This window comes from Carassius auratus, unplaced genomic scaffold (genome assembly GCF_003368295.1).
Source record: "Carassius auratus strain Wakin unplaced genomic scaffold, ASM336829v1 scaf_tig00217065, whole genome shotgun sequence".
Lineage (NCBI taxonomy): Eukaryota > Metazoa > Chordata > Actinopteri > Cypriniformes > Cyprinidae > Carassius > Carassius auratus.
The window spans coordinates 7,421-25,436 of record NW_020528876.1 but is presented as its reverse complement, the minus strand read 5'-3'; the positions used below and the strand labels follow the sequence as shown (position 1 = coordinate 25,436).

The window sequence follows — 18,016 nt, the reverse complement described above, 5'->3', positions numbered from 1 at the left end:
AGTAAAAACTCACACAAACACACATTGAAGGATGAACAAGCAATATTTAGAAACCAGAATAACACTTTTTTTTTTGTGGGCTCTTTTAAAACCCATTGGCAACATGCTAACTCTAACATCCTAGCTTTAGCAACATGCTTAATAATGACTCAAAACATATTAACATCATGACAAAGCCCCTTTTTTTAAATATAGAAAGTTCCAGCAATAAATAAAAAAAATACCAAAGTTTATGGCCAAAAACAGGACTCAGTAACACAAAATGGCAGTTTTGGGGGACTTGTGTCACTGAAGAACAGCTGCTTTATTCCTTCATGAGCTATACACACAGCTGTTATGTCACAGTGAAATCGGAAACCACAGCGTCCTGTTTACGCAGAGAACACAGTGTTCATGACTATGGTTCAGAACCACATGCAGTTCTGCCTATAGTGATCAAAACCACGTCAATCAAGCACAGAGTCAATGGTACAATGATATACTTGAAAACACACACACACAATGATAGCTGGAGAAAGCCAAATGGATCCTGTAGATTTATTAAGGGTTTCATCAGTAGACGAAAATAACAGTGCAAGATTTTTGCTCCTTGAGCGACTGCACGTTTCATTATTGACCCTTGCACAGGCTTATGTTAAAACACATTTACTGCCAACTGGCCTGAGCTTGACTTAAAAAATGTCATGGTCTAATAAAAATTGCGTTATAAGTGAGACATGCTACAATTCATCCAAAACATTAATTTGAACTACAATAAATCCAAAAAATGCTTACAAATGCTAAAAAAGTGAACAGTTACAATACCTAAAATATATGTGCGTGCGTGTGTGTTTATATATATATATATATAAATAATTATTTTTTTACCTGTACATATATGCAAACTTGAACCTAAATTCTTACAATATATGCATTTCATATATTAAACATTTCAAAATGACAAAAATGTCTGTTATCAAAACATTAATGTATAACTTTAAATCTTTAAGCATTTTTGGATGTTTGCATAGGAGTAAAGTAATAGTAAAGGCTTCAGTTAACCTTCTTCCCTAGTTAGTGGAAACTGCTTGAGTCTGCAGATAAGGGTAAGAATAAACACCAGAGGTCAAATATCACTAGATCAAATATCACTTGATTGCAAATAAATGCACAGACACTATTTAAACTGAACTGAAATGACATCACTTAATTCAATGATGAACTACCTTTATCTGTCTTTTGCATTAATGACACACTGTTTTCCTAATTAATGTTGTTCAGTTGTTTTGACGCAATGTATTTTGTTTAAAGCGCTATATAAATAAAGCTGACTTGACTTGACTTTATCTAGGACAAGGCTGATGAGTTTTTGCAATCACTTTTGCGCATACAAATGCATGCATTTTCTCCCCAAATTTAAAAAGACTTCGTAGCTGTCGACACTGTGCAGACACGGTGTCTTTTCTGAGCGCCTACATGCAAGAATCGCCAACAAATAACAAAAAAAGTTAGCATTTTCATGTGCAAAACATATTTACTAAAAGAGCTTTAATGTGGCACGTGCAAACATGTAGAAAGCACGGAGCAGATTTTCTAGAAAACAACTTTGTGGGCTGATCCTGTGGTTTGGAGAAAGTGAGCAGGGAATGAAAACAAACACTAAAGCCAACTGTAACAGTCACGAAAGTATTATCACTCCACCCTCTAGTGGTACAAACCAGCATTTATTCTCTCAAATCATTTCAATCATACAAAAGAGAATATGCATTAGATACTGTCATTTTGAATAATAAATTACATCTATTAAACAGAATAGGCAAAAATGTCTCTGAAAACTGGTCATCTTCCTTGTAAAGAAATGTCTTTGAATACTTGAAATTGTTTAGGTCTTCAGCGAAGGCCTCTGGCGTCTTTTGGCATCTCTGTGTTTCTTGCGACACTCCTGTTGGGACGAAAAACCGCTTTAATTCATGCAATAAAAAATGCAAACCAGATTTCAGTACTTTTAAACGTCACAAAACAATTTCAAAATCAGTTCAACTAGGAATTCGCTATAAGTTAGAAGCTAAAGCATAAAATTTTGTGTTTTAATAATATGCACAAACTATTAGTGCATTTACAGATTACTACATATATTTTAGTAGGAGGGATAATGAAACATATAAATCAGTTTCCATATAAATCAGTTTTGAGATCTGTGGTACCTCTCTGAGCGACGTCCTCTTCTCTTCCCAGGCGTCCCTCTGGTCCTGTAATTTTACACTTCTACAAAACATTCCTGGCCCCTCTGAAGAAAAGAGATTTGTACAGAGTGTTTGAAAACAAAGCAGGAAAAATGATAGAAAAAAACAGTTCGATTTGAATTTAACCTCACACACAAGCTTGATTGAGCATTTAAAAACGTGGTTATTAGTGATTGATTAATTGATCATGAATGTTTTGATTTGTCAAGAGGAATGGTTTAAATCTCACCTTTTAACCGCTCGTCATTTTGATAGAAAAAGAAAAAGGTCTTTTTTGATGTTGTCGGTTCCCTGCAGAAAATGAAAACTATTTGATTAGGGACTTCTTTCATTTGAACATTTCTGTATTTAACATATTTGAAAACATAATAATCCTAAACGTAAATTTGGTATCCAAGATTTTCCATCAGTATTTTCGATATTGACTAATCAGCGGATTTTGTTATTATCTTTTAAGGAAACTCAATACATTTAAGCTGGTTTGGCATGTAAAAATGTTTCTAGTGATACATCCCTTGTGCAACCAAGCACAAACTGTAAATGATTCATAAATACATTATAGTTTAAATGATAACAGAATTACTCGTTGATTTCGTTGGAAGCGGATTGGTCCTCTTCAACCTCGTCCACTCCTTCCTCGTCTGAACTGCTGTCCTGGAAACGAGGGTCTGCTTGCCAAGAGAACTTGGCTCCTTTTACAGTCTCGATTTTGTACTCATCTGATTAGCAAAAAAAAATTATGTTATACTCCAACATGATATAATAAGGTAACATAAATAAAATAAAATAAATATATGAAAATCCTAAATGAAAATGTTTGAAAAACCAATCCTGCAAAGAGACTCCCAATATTTTGACTACAATGAAAAATGACATAAATGATCAGTGCACCTGTTTTGGTGGTCGTCTCCGCAGCTGTGTCTTCTTCAAAGAAGGAGAACTTGAATCCACCTGAAGTATCTTCATTTGCTTCTACATTAGAAGTGAAGGAAACCTCCATGTGTTTCATTAGATCTCCTGTATCTTCCTCCTCTTTATCCCATGAAACGGTTTCCTTCTCTTCCTGGATTTCTTTAGACGTCCCAAAGACCTCCTTCAGATCCACCGAGATGTCAAAGTAAACATCCTTAGAAACTTCAGGGAGTTTTTCAGCCTCTATGCGTTTCTTTCGTCTCGCCGCTTTGCTGTCCAGCAACAAAAACAGAAATGTTTAACCAAGTCACAACGAGTCTAAAATCCCTAAATAAGTTGATGTAATACCTCTCTTTCTTCGGTTCCTCGGTCTTGGCTTCAAAAGCAGTGTGCTCTTCTTGTGTCGGGTCGTAATGCAGGCTGGAAACATCTCTGCAAAGCCAAACATAAACCTTGAAAAACAAGTTAAAAGAACAAAACGTGCTCAAAGAACATCCAAAGTCGGCATACTTGAACATCTTGCCCTTTCTGGTGTTTGGTGGTTGTATGTTGGTGTTTAAGATGCTCTGGAGGATGTCTAGACTCTTATTTTTCTCCTCAAGAAGTTCATGTTCTGCATCTTTTTCTGGAACCACTTCATCTGAAATATTAGTAACAGGTGAACAATTCTTTCCAAATACAATGAAACCCAAGAATATAGTTAATATAAATAAACTACCTTGATCTTCAGGCTCACCATCGCTTTCCAGAAATCTAGAATCGACCTGGAACCTTGAATCGGTTCCGAATCTGGCCTGCAGCTCCATGAGCTGAAATAAAGATGAGGACAGATGAATGAGAAACCAAACAAACTCTGAATCTCTCTCGATCCTGATAAAGATTCAATCCAAACCTTCTGTCCAGCTTTGCCTTCAAACTGGGGCTTGATCTGGAAACGTTCGTCCTCAGAACCATCGTCTTCATCTTCACTGTCAAACAGTTTGCTGCCACCTGGCTGGTTGTTCTTCTGTGGAATTATGATGGAAACATGAAGAACAAATCAAAGAGTTCAAGAAAATAAACTTCCAATTTCCAAACTTGGCCCATATTTGCCTTTTCTTTGGACATGGACGTTTGTTGATCTTCATCAGATCCTGAATCATCCTCAAAGAGGCTTTTTTTCAAATTTGTTGGTGGTTTTTCTGGTCTGCTTGTGGTTTTATCCTCTTCTTCTTCATCATCATCATCATCATCAGAATCAAACACAATGTGTTTGCTTTTGTCCACTTTTGCCGCGTCCTGAAAAACATCACGTTAAGACTAAGTAACACTAAAAGATTCAAAACAATACTAGACCATTTCAATTTTCTGTGATTCAGGACTTTGAATTTGTAACACAATGATATTAAAATTTAGACCAATACAGATAAGCCAATAATCATTGTAGAATCAATTTATTTACAATAAATCAATGAAGTTCACTTAATCAGAACATACTAAAAACACAAAGGCCAACACAGACAGATACTAAAGTTTACAAAACTAAAATATGTATTTACGAGTTTTAAAAAAAGTTAATTACATAATTATGATGAAGATCAAGTGACCGAAAAATCGTAAACATTTCTATTTTTCAATTTTTGCAAGCCTTGGTACGGTGCAGGATTTTTCTTTAGAATTTATTTATGAATAATGGCATCAAATAAGAAATAGCCAATCAAAGCAATTTGATACTATTTTGTTTGAATAAATTAAAAATAAAACACTTAAAAAAAATTACTTATTCTAAATTCTACACATGAATTTAAGCATCACAGCATTATAAATGTACAGTACAATAGATTAACTTTTTAAAGAGTTAGATGATCACAGAAGTAAGGAGCATGAAAAATAACAAATACAATACAAATAATACTATTAAAATAAATCTCTAAAAACATCATAAAAACCAACATTTTACTGATTCATTGTGCATCCTCGCTTAAAATACTTCAAACCTTGGACTACCTCTACTCACCACGTTCGACAGAGCACCTTGAATGAGTTTCCTCTGTTGCTCGCTTTCTTTCTGTCGTTGCTCCAGTGCCGCAAGACGTTTCTGGTTGTCCTGCTGTTGTTTCTTGGCATCTATCAAAGTTGGGTGAAGAACTGTTTGATGTGAAACAACATTCTCCTGAACGTTCTTTGAACTGGAAGATTTAGAATCTTTTGTCGGAGTTCTAGACTTCTCATCATCACTAGTTTCCGATTCTTCACTAGAAGAGTCACTGCTGGAGGATCTGGAGGTCTTTGATCGCCGGGGTTTGACTGAGTTACTAGACTTACTTGTTTTTAGTTCAGTTTCTGGGATGGATTTCACTGATTGTGATGCTGAAGACCTTTTAGAAATGGAGACTTTAGCATGATCTTCTTCCTCGCTGCTTTCTGATTCTTCACTAGAAGAGTCACTGCTGGAGGACTTTGTCTGATTGGGTTTGACTGGAGTCTTTGAGTTGTTAGAGGAAACAGTCTTTAGTTTGGTTTTAGAGATGGTTTTTGCAGATTGTGCAACTGAAGGGGTTTTAGAAGTCAAAACTCCAGCACTATCTTCATTATCTTCTTCCTCGCTGCTTTCTGATTCTTCACTAGAAGAGACACTGCTGGAGGATCTGGTGGTCTTCGTCTGATTGGGTTTGACTGGAGTCTTTGAATTGTTAGAGCTAACAGTCTTTAGTTCGGTTTCAGGGATTACCGATTGTGACGCTGAAGATGTCTTAGAAGTGAAGACCCCTTCATCATCACTGCTTTCTGATCTTCACTAGAAGAATCCTCTTTTGAGATGGACGCTTTATTTTCAAGTTTTTTTGAGGCTGTTTGTACATTTAAAGTGGATAATTTCTGTTGAGATCGACGGTTTGAAGACTGCGTATCTTCTGGGATGCTTTGTTCTTTCAATTTCAGGTCATGTTTGAGTCTTTTAGGAGATTCACTGTCTATATTTGGAGCGACTCTTTTCAGGCTTGGCTCAGGATCTCCAAAGAGATCCTTCGTTCCAATGAAAGCAGGAAGAGAGACAGTGTTGACCTGGTTCTTCTTCTTCTTACTTTCTTTCTCAGGGGTGTCGTCTCCAAGAAGAGAAGCGAGAATATCTTCTGGGTTATTGCCTGTTTTTTTTGGTGGTGCACTTGGGGTCTTGGCTTCGCCTTTGGGTTCTTCTACACTTTCATCATCTGAAATCACCTCTGCTTTTTTAGCTAGCTGCTCCAAGTCTGCTAGGGAAAGATCTAAACGGTAGCAGTTTCCCATCATGGCTTTCATAATCAGAATCAACACTAACATCATCATCGTCGTCATCATCTGCCTCATCGCTCCCATCATCAGATTCAGATGCGGACTGGTTTTTACTGGATCCTGTTGGGGAATCTTGAGTAACAGGTGCAGATTCAACTTGTGTTTGGGGTCTTTCTCCGAGTGAGTATTTCATCAGTGTCCGCAGAATCATATTCCTCATCGTCTTTCGTTGAAGTCAGTAGGGACGTTTTCACGTCATCTTGTTCCACTCCACCCCAGACAACATTAGACTTGACAACAAAATCATCTCCCACCACCTCCAGGTTGTCATCGTCATCCTCCGTGGAGATCTGTTTAGGCTTCTTCAAATGTTCTTGAGCAACCAACATTCTGATTTCATCTTCAGTGTCAGAGTCGTTGTCGAAAACACGAACTGATTTTTGTTTTCCTGTCTTTGCAGGAGACAGTCCATTTTGTTGGATCGCCACTTTGTTTTTGTTTCCAGTGGCAGCCGCATTCATTCCATTTCTCTGAGCCAAATTACTAAGAAACAAACTCAAGTCTATTTTGGATTTTTTGGGGCACGTGTTCTGCTTAGGAAACTCCCCTCGCCTCTTCTTACTGATTTCATCGTCTCCACCTTTAATCTCCCATGTCAGCTTGGACACTGACGTGACGTCATCCACAGTCTCCAGTCTCTTGATGTTGTGGCAGTGTTTGGATGGATCATACTTAAAGACGTATTCAAGAGTTAAGGGTAGATATTGAATTACATTGAAACTATGATGATTCAATACTATTTAAGTTTATTTGTATAGCACTTTTTTCACGATACCAATTGTTGCAAAGCAGCTTTACAGAAAATTTCAAGTTTCGACATTATATTTAGGAGTACGTTATTAGTGGTGACTATGACAGAAATGTACAGTAAGAATCATGCAGTTAGTTACAAATGACACATAATCAAGTAGACTGTGAACACTATTAACTGCGTTGATTATATATTGCGATTAAGCAAAATTAGGTAGTTTTATATTATTGATTTATTGTGATTCTGCTCTTCATAATGATCCCAGATATAAATATTTTAAAAAAGTTGGCACTTCACTACAAAAAGCCAATGTCAGCAGAAAAGAAAGGGAGATGAGGACATAAAATAAACAAAAAAAAAAAGTATGTTCCAATAAAAACTAATTTAGTTTGGAAAAAGCATCCGCTAGTTTTAGATTACGAACATCTCAATGACTTGTTCCTCCAAGCAAAAGTGCACTTGCAAGCATATCTGTGTCAATTCTTTTCAGTAAATCTTCCTAGAATTGTGACATGGAAAAGGATATCTTGTTCTTTCCTTTACCCTTCAGATTCACGACAGGAAGTACCCTCCCAAATTTACTCACGACCCAATCCTGCAAGAGTGGATAAACACAAAACCAAATGTTAAATCAGCATCTGGGCCATTTTTACAACTGGACAAAAGTTATTAGCAAAAGAAAATCACACAGACCTTATGGCCGGGAATCTCAGTTCCTGGAACAGCTGCTTTCATGTGGAAATTCTCAACGCCAGCCGCTTTAAACGAATCCACTAATTTCTCCTGAGGGATGATCTTTGGTGTCTTGGCCTTTTCAACCAGCTGCTGTCGTTCCTCAGCAAGTCTTAAAAAAATAAAAAAAGCAATACAGAATCTGTGTGTGTGTGTGTGTGTGTGTGTGTATATATAAGTAACAAAATATTGACTTGTTGAAGAAAGTTTTTACCTGTGTAGAAAGCTTTCTTTTGCCAACTGAATAAGCAAGGTTCCACCTTTCCATGTGGATTTATTTAAGATGCCTACACCTGTATAAAAAAAGCAAATGTACAGATTGATTTACATCATGACAAAGAAAGCAAGAGAGAATTTATTAAACAGCCTAACTATACGTACATCTTTTGTATTCAGCATCTGTGATGTTTATGTTGATGTAGCCGAATGTTTTCAGAGGAGTTCCTGCAAAAAGATCAGAAAGATATTGAGCATATGTGAATAACATTTAACAGGTACCCAGTTAATGTAATAGAAATATTACATTGAATTCGGTTTGCATTTTAATAGATGTATTTTTTTTTTAAATAGAATTCTTACCATTCTCATCTTTCCTTGTAACGATTTCCACATCTGACACATCCCAAATTTTCCAAATCTGTCTTTGAGGTCCTTCTCGGACACTGTGTGACCAAGACCGCCGATGTACAACCGCTTCATGGCCAGATTTCATGCAAACAACCCCTTCTGTGTACCATCAAAACACATATAATGAACCACACCGAGGTCGCCATATAGGAATGCATAAAAAATAAAATCATAGTATTGTGAACATAACTGACACTTGACAGTGACAAAGATGGACTCAATATTATATATAACTATTGCGGGGGAAAAAAAGCTAAAATGTGCATACAATAATTGCTGCTCAAGGCGGGCACCACATGATGTTATGATCCCACTTATATTTTTACAATAAAAATAATTATTAAATTATCTAGCTTTTTTTAAAGTAATATAATTGTAGATAAATAAATTCCCAAAGATTATGCAGTACTGTACGTATCATTTTTTGCCTTGTAATAAGCACCAATTATTTAATTAAAATATAACATTTTAACTGCATGGCAAAAAACATAAAACAAGTGTCAAATTCTGTTAAATTATATTCTTCATGAACATATGATTATTACAAAAGAACACACGGTATGATCCTAATTTCTCAATACTTCTGGGTCATACTTCAACATATCATCGTTAAACAGATCCTTAAAATATTCCATAAGGCAGAAAAAAGGTATTATCATAAACTCAAAACGGACTTACGATCACGCCAAAGATTCACATGTAGACACTGATGTTACACGGTAACTGTTCCGCCGTGACACCGTGGACGTGTTTTTGGTTCCGCGTGCGAATGTAACGCAACACTATTGAAAGTTCCATCGACGAAACCAGAGACAAAATGACTTTGACGAAACGTACTCACGGAATAAAGAAAACGCAATATTAGACAACTTTTCAATTTCTCCCATACGCGATAATAATTATACGAAGAAATTATCACTTCATTAATGCTCTTTAGATCAACATTCAAATGTTTTAGGGTGTTTTTGGATACGGTTCCCCCCTACAGTTCTCGTGTGGTATGTTCCGTGTTGACGCGGGATTTAGTTGAATCAGTCATCATAAAGTCGCAGCGTTTACCTCAGAAGAACATTAAAGTAAGTTCATTTATTCATTTAAACGTTGGTTTCAATGTTGATATCAGTTATATAAGTTCTACACAGATTAATAAATCCATATAATAAATAAAATGCATATTTATAACTTTAGATATTTTTTTAAAATCTTGATGATTTGATTTGAGTCGTCAAATCGTGCTCTTGTCATCTGATTTACACTCAACATATCGTTATGAAACTATATAAAGCAATATAAAGGTAAATAAATAACATGGACAGCTGTTAGGACAATCTGTCGGTTAGTGACATTTTTTAAATAGCGTATGATATAAATCTCCTACCGAGTGTAATAATGTATGTTGTGAAATTCATTTCTGTTTATTGTAAATTATATTTTGTTGAAATGTTATATAATGTTATATATTGGTTAGATAAGTTTAAAAATTAAGGATTATGACTTGAACTGATTGATAAGAACCTTTGCATTATATAAAAACAATACTGGCATGCAAATGTTATTATCAAGGCTAAGTTTGTGTATATCATGTAGAATATGAAGTTATTTTTATATATGTATCTCTTCATCTTTATGTTTATCTCTCTCTCTCTATATATATATACATTTCCTAGTAGATTGAGGAAGATGATGAAGCAGAAATATGAGGAAGAGATCCAGATGCTCCAGCAGGATATTAAAATGCTGGAGTCTGAACAGGAGGAGACTTTAAGGTCCATTTTCATGGAGTATGGTTTATCAACTACAGCGGGAACTGCTGAACTAGCATCTTTCTGTGACATGAAAATGCTTACTTGTAATGCATATGTTTTACTTGAAGACTGGATCAAATTAATTACAATTTTCTTTCAGAAAGTCAGTCTGTAAGGAAAGAGGAGGAGCACAAAAACACTCTTGCAAAGCTGGGGCAAGTTCAAGTTCAAAACGGTGCGCAACGTTTTGCTACGGTTTCCGGATTGAACGTCATGTTTCCTGGAAACGGCATGCACCGGTGTGCAACGGGGTTTGAGATGCGTTTTCTCTTGTTTGGTGGGTGTGTCAGAACTGCAGTCCAATCAGCAGCAACATGTATTTAAAGCACGCGGTATTAAAGTGAACTCGCACAATGGCTTCAAGGAAAATAATGTATAAATGTGTTCGTTGCAGCTCGGTATACGCAACAACTGAGGATATTAGAAGACATGTTTGTCGTAAGTTTTATTGTAAAAATATAGGATATCAACATAATGATGTAGTTGTTTATATTTTAGCTTCATTGCAAGTGTATGACATTTGGTATAGAAATAAACAATGGTAATTAAGTGCTTTTCCTAAAAATGAGAAAGAAAATACAGGGTATTAAAACCGTATGAACTACAAATAAAGTCAGTATGTGAGGCTAAATAGATGGCTCCTAAAATTCTTCACAAAGAAACCAAAGAATGGCCTTTTTTTTCAAAGAATGGCCTTCTCAGCTGCCATAGTTGCAACTCTTGCGTCATCAGAACAGTGTGTTCAACGCATCACCGTTTCTGTTTAAAAAACGTGCAATGTTTTGTCGGGGCTGAACGCAGCCCAGCTCTCAAAAGTCAGAGAGCCGGAAAGAAAAAACCTCAGACAACAGACAGAAATGAATGGGATCGCAGCTGGTTGCAGCAAACCCGTTAATTTAAAAAAAACCATTAGTAATAATCTATTTTATACGTTTTGGGTTTTTCTTAGAAATAGTTCACCCAAAAATAAAAAAAGTTGCTTAAAATGTACTCACCTTCAGGCCATCAAAGATGTAGATGAGTTTGTTTCTGGAAGCAGATTTGGAGAAATGTAACACTTGCTCACCAATGGATCCATTGCAGTGAATGGGTGCCGTCAGAAGCATCAGCTGATAAAACATCACAATGATCCACAAGTAATCCACAATACTGCACTTCCTTAATTTTGAAGCAAAAAGCTGTTTGTAATAAACAAATCCATCATTAAGACCGCTATTGCTAAACACTAGTTCTCTGTCCTTAATATTGCTTTCTCCAGTGAAAAAGTTCTCTGTTGAATTGGGAGAGAAATGCATATGGAGGATTCACAGGAGGAAGTGTTATGGATTATGGAGTTCTTGGCCAAAAGCAATGGTTTGAATTTAAAATGCCTTAATGATGGATTTGTTTTTTACAAACGTAGTCAGGGTTTGATGCAAACAGGACATGGCCTTAAAGCACCACTATGTAATTTTTTCTGTCTTCTAAATTTGCTAAATATAATGAGCGAGTGCATCATAAATTTATACACCAAACCGACGTTTTGTCTTATCCCAGATCACTATTGTAAATGTATAATAAGTGATTATTTTTGGACTATTGTATCCTGTTCGGGTCGTCACCGCTGCGGAATAACACATTTGCGTGAATCGCCATACACATAAACTTGGAAAAGTAGCTCCGGTTAGAATGTTCTTCCGCGGATGCCTGCAGTTCTGTTTATTAACCGCTAGAGCGCCATAATTTACTTAATTTTGCTTTAAAACTTAAAAAGTTCATATTAAGATGCTATAAATCAGTTGCTATTTGATTTGATTTTGTTTTAGCAGTGATTGCTATGATTTTTCGTTCATACGGTTAGGGATTTGTTTAAATCCTGAACCCTTTACAATGCCTCAAAACCATGTTTAGGAGAAAGGTAAGTGATCAGCATCATGACATGTACAGTATGTATTATAAAGTGCCATTAAATTTTTCTAATAAAATGTGGTAAAGTGCTGAGATTCTCTCATATCACCTACAGTCATTTAAACTCCATATAGTTCAAGGTTATCTGTACCAGCGATGAAGACTGTGATGATAATTCTTATACTCAACACTAGAGAGCAGCATGTTTCCATTTTAACAAAGACATTTCCTTTGAACATCTGAGATGTGTGCACTAGTCTTAAAACGTCTCTTTAATGGATTAGACTCACAGTCGCATAAGAGGATTTAGAATAGAATTGTTGGTTGGTGACTGATGGCACTCTTATAAATTGTGAGTTATTTTAAACTGGCAGCCTGTGGGAAGATCAATATGACGTGATAATGAAGGTTTTGTTTGTGTTTGAACATCCAAAGCTGAGTCAGAGTAAAACTGAAAATCTTTGCAATGAGAATAATTGAGAAGTGTTATATAAAGCATATCAAGAAGTAAAAGCAGTTTCGTGCTCCAGTCTTCACAACAAAAAATATTTTTCCTGAAGAAACGAAAATCCCATAATCCATCAGTCTCATGACAGGTAATATAAAAATGCAGATCAGTTCAAGATTATTTAACAATACTATTTATGATATTGTCTAACTCTCTGTGTTTTATTACAGGAGGATGATGCACTGCTCAGGAGAGTTACAGAGCTCAATATCATGGATGGTGTTGAATTCAAAGATTTCTATGCATTTGTGTCCAGGTAGAGTTATGATTTATAGCTGGTTAATATCAATGGTGTGTTTGTATTTCAATTCAGGTCATCCAAGATGAATGGGTGCCGTCAGAAAGAGAGTCCAAACAGCTGACAAAAACATCACAATAATGCACAAGTAATACACAATACTCCAGTCCACCAATTAACGTCCACTACCATTATATTTTCTCCAGTAATAAAATGGCCTTGTCTGAATGAGGAGAGAAATATGCACAGATCTAGCACTGTTTACAAGTGAAAACATTTCTAAACAAATATGTTGGTGGACTTTGATGTGAGAGGAAAATCGGATGATCTTTTTCACTGGAGGAAGCCATATGGATCATATTTTGGTCAGAAGCAACAGTTTTAGGTTAAAATTGCATAATGATGGTTTCTTACAAACACACATCAGTGTTTGCCACAGACTTACACTCCCATGTGATGGCATTTTCCCAGAGGGAAATATATATGTATTAATAAAACAGCAGACGGGCTTATTGAGAACACAAATTCATTCTCTGCCAGCAGGTGGCGCTTTTGGGGTGGCAGAAATACAGCGTTTTCCCTTGTAACTGCTGTACACAGAGCAGCACAGCGAAAGATACTTTATCAAGCATAATAGGAGAAATTAAATTAAAATTAATAAACTTTTCTGAAGAGAGTTGGTTCCCTTCAAAGATACATTCATATAAAAACATATAACTTTGAAATGTGATGAGCTCTTGTTAACATGTTTATTTTGGGCAGTCAGTGTTGAAATTGTGGTGGGTCACCACAAATAAATCAATGTATGGGAAACACTGATGCCGTTTTCTGCTTCACAAGACTTTAACTAATTACCTGGTGTACTGTTAATTAATTGTGGATTATTATGTTTTGATCAACTGTTTGGACTCTCATTCTGACAGCACCCATTCACTACAGAGGATCCATTGGTAAAACTTTAAATCTTGCATGGCCTGAGGGTGAGTAAATTTTAATATTTGGACAAAATGTTCCTTTAATGCAATTATTTTTCACATTTAAAAATAAGCAGATTCCATGTATAATTTGTACTCTTCACAAAATGAGGTATCTTGTTTGTTTGCAGAAATAAAAAACCAACATAAATCCCATTAGGAGAACATCCAGGTTGCGCAATAGGTTACACATCATAAAACCTACAGTGTAAGTAAACATGAGACAATTGAATTCCCAGACATTATAGAACAAAGAAGAGCATTCTGCTTTATGTTAGTCTTGTAAAAAGATACAAATTCAAACAAACTCCATACAAGGGAAATAAATGTATCTGTGTGGCTCATTAGCAAGATGCTGAGTGAACACGGACCAGCTGTTGTCAGCGCGATGTGGGAGAGTTCCCGCAGAGGTCTGATTTTCTCATTGAGGACTGATTAACAAGTGTTGCAGCGAGATCAGGTTAGATCCCACTGCTGGCTGATTGACTGACGGCAGTATACGCTTGAGAATTATTCATATGAGTCAGTGTACTAGCAAAATTCAATATAACCTCAAAAATATTCCATCTTTAGATGAATAAGGGCTTTGTTTATGTGTTTGAGGGTTTTCTGTTATACTTGTAGCTGAAAGATTTGTTTATTCGTGGTCCAGGCCAAATGAACAAATAAATGTCTCTGATCATTAGGAATGTGGTCCATATCTGTGGTAACTTCATCTCTGAAGAAAGATCATTTGTGAAAGATGAAATTCTATCATGTTCTGTTTTATTGTTCTGTTATGTTGTGTTCTATTCTGTTCTCTGTTCTGTTCTGTTGTATTCTGTTTGTTCTTTTTTCTCTGTTGTGTTCTATTTTCTGCTATATTCTGTTGTATTCTATAAAATTGTTGTATGTCTTGTTTTATTTTGTATTTTTTTGTAGTACTCTGTTTTGTTGAGTTTTTTGTTTTGTTCCATTGCATTATGGGGCCCATTTCAATAAGAAGGTTCAACTAACTCTTAGTTAAAACTTGAACTCTGAGTTGACTTTAATCTGAGATGGGAAACTGAGTTTTTGGGTTCAGTCGACTCTAAGTAGGTTAACTCTGAGTTTATCACGTGCACCATGACCAAGAAAAGCCATGATCAATGGGGCTCTGATATTCAAGATTCAAGTAGATTTATTGGCATGGTAAAAATGTATCTTAACATTACCAAAGCATAGACACATTTAAATAAACATAGTAGAATTATATATCGTATAGAGTCTATATATATGTATACATTAAAAGTAAAGTACTAATAAAAATTCTAATAAAGAGACAGGAGAAGGACTAAATCCTGTCATGTCAGTTTATGTGTGTTGCACAGTGTTTTCTTCCGGCTGTGACTTGTGGTTCTGTTCCACTGCTTGTCCTTTTATCATGGCAGGACTTGACGTACCTTGCAGCCAGGTTAGAGCTTGTTGAGGCTTCTCCCAGAATGTATGACAGTTCGCCCTTTTGCTGTACCTGAAGTCTTTGTGCTGGTTTGTGAATTGGGGAAGAATGTTTCCCTAATTTGTGTATAATTAGGGCATGTTGTTAAATGTTGTGCAGTTCTGTTTCCACTTCATATTATGTGCAGTGTGGACACAATCTGTCTTCTTTTGATGAGTCTGTACATGGTCAGGACTTTTCTTAGTTTAGGGTCTGCCACTGTGTTTATGCCAATTTATATTCTCTGTTTGGAGACAGATAGCATTTTAATTTACTTTGCTGAGCTGTTGCAATGTCCAATGTTGCAGATATTCATCAGATGTTTTAATGATTTGATTTAGGGTTTTTGGATTGTAAAGTCAGTTCTGAGACCAGCTGGCTGAGGGGGCTTTTCTCTGGGTTCAGTTTCTGGTAGTTTAAGGCTTTATGGTGGAGGGTCTCATTATGACTGCTTTTTAGGTGCACATGGAATTTAATGGCTTTTTGGGGGATTTTAATTATTAATTACCCATTAGCACTTAAGCCCTAATTCTGATATAATGATTCACCGTGGCAACAGCTCCCGCCAAAAAGCTGTCTGCATACTTTAGACTCAATACAAGTTTAATTTTTATATCACTGTTATAATATCACAGGTGAAAACTGGCAGAATAGTAGGTTATTGGACTAATAGGCTATTCATTTCATGGTATCTCATGGGCAAAAAAAAAATAAAAAATTTACAATTTGACATTTACAAATGATCTGCCAATTGAGTAAGAAGAATACGTCAATGGCTATTTATTTTCAGTGGAATTAAAATACTTTCTTAGCCAGGCTGTTATTGAAAATAAGAACTTGTTATTAATTACTCTGACTGGTTAAATAAAGGTTAAAAAATAGATCCTATTTACAGTGGGCTAAGTGCAAATAGCTCTAGATGCTACACTTAGTTAAAATCATGATATATTCTATTTACCATGTAAAAGTAGCAGTTCTTTGCAATATGCTTAGTGTAAATAATAATTAGATGCTATTTATGCTTTATACTTGCAGATACATACTAGGCCTATTTGCACCTCAGTATTGTTATGCAATAATAACAGATTGTAAATTATTATATTTATTAAAATTATAAATACTTGTATTATTATTAAACACTCGTTAGGCACTTTACTTCCACTTTTAGAACATTTTCTTCATTTTTATTGAAAATAAATTCCAATGTGATATGTGATGGGAAAAGTGAGAAGAACGAGCTCGGCAAAAACTGGACTCAAACCCAGTCAATCGCGTTGCAAGCTAGATCTCCTTGCACAACACGTTACTGCCTACACCACTGAAGATGTTATTCACATGCATTGTATTTAACCTTGTGTGACATTGTAGGGCAGAGCTATGGTAGATTTTAATCTTGTTTATCATTTGCATTAAGATTATTTTTATTACCACACTGGCATATACAAACCCCGATTCTAAAAAAGTTGGGACACTGTACAAATTGTGAATAAATACAGAATGCAATGATGTGGAAGTTTTAAATGTCAATATTTTATTCAGAATACAACATAGATGACATATCAAATGTTTAAACTGAGAAAATGTATAATTTTAAGGGAAAAATAAGTTGATCTCATAAAAATGCATTTCATGGCATCAACACATCTCAAATAAGTTGGGGACAAGGCCATGTTTACCACTGTGTGGCATCCCCTCTTCTTTTTGTAAAAGTCTGCAAATGTCTGGGTACTGAGGAGACAAGTTGCTCAAGTTTAGGAATAGAAATGTTGTCCCATTCCTGTCTAACACAGGTTTCTAGTTGCTCAACTGTCTTAGGTCTTCTTTATGGTTTGCCAAATGTTTTCTATGGGTGAAAGATCTGGACTGCAGGCTGGCCATTTCAGTACCTGGTTTCCACTTTGCCACAATCCATTTTAATGAGCCTTGGCCCAGAGAAAACGCCTGCGCTTCTGGATCATGTTTAGATATGTTTTTTTTTTTACCTATAGAGTTTTAGCCGGCAACGGCGAATGGCACGGTGGATTGTGTTCACCGACAATGTTTTCTGGAAGTATTCCTGAGCCCATGTTGTGATCTCAATTACAGTAGCATTCCTGTATGTGATGCAGTGCCGTCTAAGTGCCGAAGATCATAGGCATCCAGTACGGTTTTCCGGCCTTGACCCTTACGCACAGAGTTTGTTCCAGATTCTCTGAATCTTTTGATGACATTATGCACTGTAGATGATGATAACTTCAAACTCTTTGCAATTGTTCCCTGAGAAACTCCTTTCTGATATTGCTTCACTATTTTTCGCCGCAGCATTGGGAGAATTGGTGATCCTCTGCCCATCTTGACTTCTGAGAGACACTGCCACTCTGAGAGGCTCTTCTTACACCCAATCATGTTGCCAATTGACCTAATAAGTTGCAAATTGGTCTCCCAGCTGTTCCTTATATGTACATTTAACTTTTACGGCCTCTTATTGCTACCTGTCCAAACTTTTTTGGAATGTGTAGCTCTCATGAAATCCGAAATGAGCCAATATTTGGCGTGACATTTCAAAATGTCTCACTTTCAACATTTTATATGTTTTCTCTGTTGTGAATAAAATAC

The 18,016-nt window shown here is 35.9% G+C and overlaps 1 pseudogene; it reads right to left on the bottom strand.

Annotated features, from left to right (window-relative positions):
• Positions 1-1,684: 1,684 nt before the first annotated feature.
• On the bottom strand, positions 1,685-9,354 carry LOC113099835 (nucleolar protein 8-like; annotated as a pseudogene).
• Between the last annotated feature and the right edge of the window lie 8,662 nt (positions 9,355-18,016).